This window comes from Anarrhichthys ocellatus, unplaced genomic scaffold (genome assembly GCF_004355925.1).
Source record: "Anarrhichthys ocellatus isolate YVR2014 unplaced genomic scaffold, GSC_Weel_1.0 scaffold3132, whole genome shotgun sequence".
Lineage (NCBI taxonomy): Eukaryota > Metazoa > Chordata > Actinopteri > Perciformes > Anarhichadidae > Anarrhichthys > Anarrhichthys ocellatus.
Window position 1 is genome coordinate 2,795 of NW_022283106.1, and position 3,388 is coordinate 6,182.

Below are 3,388 nucleotides of genomic sequence, written 5' to 3' on the forward strand. Positions count from 1 at the left end.
GTTCAGGGACCGGACACCAACGAGGAAACAGAACAGTATTTACTTCCTGTTGTCATCATTTCTGTGGCAGGTGATTGGTGACGGGAGTGTGGATGTAAACAACAACAAAACCAGCTCATTCATCCCCAATACTCTTAAAGTTGTAATCCTTAAGATGTCAGTTCTGTGATTATTGTGGAAAAATACTGTTTTATTAATAGACCCACCACCAATATTAAAACAAAACAACACCAAAAAGTGTTTTCCCCGTAGACCTTCATTAAAGAGACGTCTGTAAAACTAACGAGAGGACACCTCCAACTGCAAACAACCACAATTATTAACCTTTGCATCATTGATGTTTGAAACATGGAGGGTTTTATGTTTGTATAACATTCCCAGAGCCAAGAAAAGCCTTTTTAAAGTGTGTGTGACGTCCTTGCTGTGCGCCGTGGGCGGAAACAGACTTGGAAGCTAGAATATTTGTTTCTGGCTCATGAGCTCAGAGAGCAATTTCTATTCAAGTGAGTGGGCGTCATCCAGGAGGCAACCTGCAGTTCAGTAGAGTGAAGCCAAAGCTTCATGTGTTAAAGCTGCATTCTCTCTAGTGTCCACCAGGGGGCGACTCCTCTGTTTGTATAGAAGTCTATGAGAAAATGACTCTACTTCTCTCTTGATTTATTACCTCAGTAAACATTGTAAACATGAGTTTATGGTCTCAATCTCTAGTTTCAAGTCTTCTTCAATACAGCATGATGATTGATTTCATGAAAATGTTAAGGATTATAACTTTAACTCTTTCTCTCGTTCTGTTCCAGGATTATTCACTAAATCCTAAAAAGTGCTTCAGTCCTCGTACTGTGTCCCCTTCTCCTTCCCTTTCCTCCCCTCCTTAACTCCTCTTTTTCACACCCAGCATCTCTTTCCTCACTGTGTTTCGATGTTCTTCGATGATCTTTGGGTCTTTTTTCCCCTCCGTCCTCCATCTCTTCATCATCTACCTCCCTCATTTCCTCTCCTGTTTCCCATCAAGCATGCCACATCCAAAAAAATGAGGAGGAGGAGGAGGACAGGATCGATGGGTTTGCGTCTCGTGGCAGAAGTGACCGGACATCATCTATTTGTATTTACATCGTCTCCTCCAAAGGGGGCGGAGAAGGAGGGAGGAGGGATGAAGAGTTAGGACGGGGGGGTAACGTCCTCTCTCATATCGATACTTCATATTCTCGAGTGTCCTGTCGACAACGAAAAAAACCAACTGATTGGTCCACCTCACTCTCAATTAAACACATCGTTAGCAATACATATTATGTAATGTTTATTAAAAATATTTATTGTAATATATATAATTATAATATACAATATATAATACAAATATAATATATACAGTATATATATTATATTATATGTTGTTATATATATATTTATACATATTTTAATAAACATTACATCAATATGTTTTAATGTAATGTTTGTTAAAAATATTTATAAAAATATATATAACTCTAATATATAAATATAATATATAATATTATATATATATTAATAATTAAAGTATGCTTGTAACACCTCCTTGTGTGTTATTTAGTTTATCCAACATGTGAGCATCAAAATTAGATTTTTTTATTGATTATGATGATTTGTACGTTGACCCTTGACCCCATATACTAACCTAAACACATCTGTTAATAAAGAGACTTTCTTCAAAATAAAAGCATCATTAAAACATACGGGAGTCGTCCTCTCACACGTCTGACTGGACACAGTCCTGTTTAACAGCATTGTATAATCCCTCATGAACCTTTAACACATCTGTTTATTCTTCTGTTTCAAACAGTCCTGTAGAACATGTGCACTACATCCACACATGAAGACAGTGAGGATGGTTAAAGCACAGTGAGATGAACGTTGCTAATGCGGCGGACGCTCACCCCTCCGGTCTCATAGAGCGGGTTGTCAAACTCCGTCTCCACCGTGATCTGTCGGTACGGATGAGGGTAGATCAGAGGGAGCCGTAGGTTGGAGTGATACCGGCACCTGAGAACCACACAGGAAGGCCAGAGCGCAGAAGTATTTCATACTCTCCTGTATATATACATATATAAATGAGAATGATGTATCAAAGTGAACATGAGTACTGGCTGAAGGTACATTATAACGTTATCGTGATGTGTTCACATGTCATCTGTAAAATGTAGTTTTGGTGATAAACTAGAATAAATCCAGTAGTTTGAAGATGTTTTCACATGAATATAAAACAGATATTAGAGATGAATTATGATGTTTAACTTCTAACACGAGCTCTAAGAACATTATTATAAATCATTAAAATAATAATGACTAGATTTGTTTTAATCAATAAAATTACAATCCTTTATCTCCTGATCATTTGAATAGTGTTTTTATGAAGATAAAAACACTATAAATTACTAAAACAAAGTAAAAGTACAACATTTAGTATTTTTGATGTTTTACAGACTTCAGAGCATTGAAATGATTTTTGGGACGGTTTGAAAACAAAATAATAATCTGGATCCTTGTAGACCAGCTGCTGTAATCAAACAAAGGGATCTGTATCTGATAATATGGATCAATGATCAATAATCAGTATCAGCAGCATAAACAACATGATATGGGAAATCTAAACGTTATATTTGTTCCCGTTTATCTTTTGCTCTGATCCGATCTGTGACTGAACCGTCAGTTTTATGCTCCGTTGCTCCGCTACTCATCATGTCAGCTGTTTGTTGGAGTTTTCCCCACTATGCCCTGTGAGTAATCCATCGTGAGCGGTCAAACATCTCACCGTGTGACGTAGACGTACGCCCCCCCGAGCAGCACGGACAGCAGGAGGACGAGGATGAAGATGGCCAGCGCTACGTTCCCTCCGTCCAGAGTGGAGCCCGCCGTTGCCTCTGCAACTGAGAGACGACGTTTAAATAAAGAACAAGGTTAACTGAAGGCTCAGCAAACGTAGATGTGCTACAGGTGAACAAATGAACACAGACACACACTGTGAATGAACTCTGCAGGCAGATGTTTGCAGATGCAAGCAGTTTATTTTTTATTTGTTTGTGTGTGTGGTCTTTTCAGCCCACTGACGTACACGGATAACACTCACCTTCCAAAGCATGGTTGCCAAAGCAGTCATGGATGGCTGCAAGACATCATTCTGTCAGTCAGTGCATATGAGAATTGACATCACACTTCATGTGCAGTTTGTTTTGGTAACAAGAGCTGCTTTGAAATGACCGTTGGCTGATCCCCTCTGAACTGTCACTACGTCGGTGCAGGTTTCCAGATGTACTCGAGGTCCTGAATTTACACGTGTTAGAGGACGTCGTCACCAGGCGACAACTTCAGGTTCTGCAGAGTGAAGCCGATGCTTCATGTGTTAAAGCTGCATTCT

The 3,388-nt window shown here is 39.1% G+C and overlaps 1 long non-coding RNA gene across 1 annotated transcript; it reads right to left on the minus strand.

Annotated features, from left to right (window-relative positions):
* Positions 1-1,067: 1,067 nt before the first annotated feature.
* LOC116378770 (uncharacterized) lies at positions 1,068-3,381 on the minus strand. Its single transcript, XR_004212332.1, has 4 exons — positions 3,101-3,381; positions 2,786-2,900; positions 1,911-2,016; positions 1,068-1,214 (listed from the first exon to the last, which is right to left on the minus strand). It is a non-coding gene; the product is annotated as an uncharacterized LOC116378770 (long non-coding RNA).
* Between the last annotated feature and the right edge of the window lie 7 nt (positions 3,382-3,388).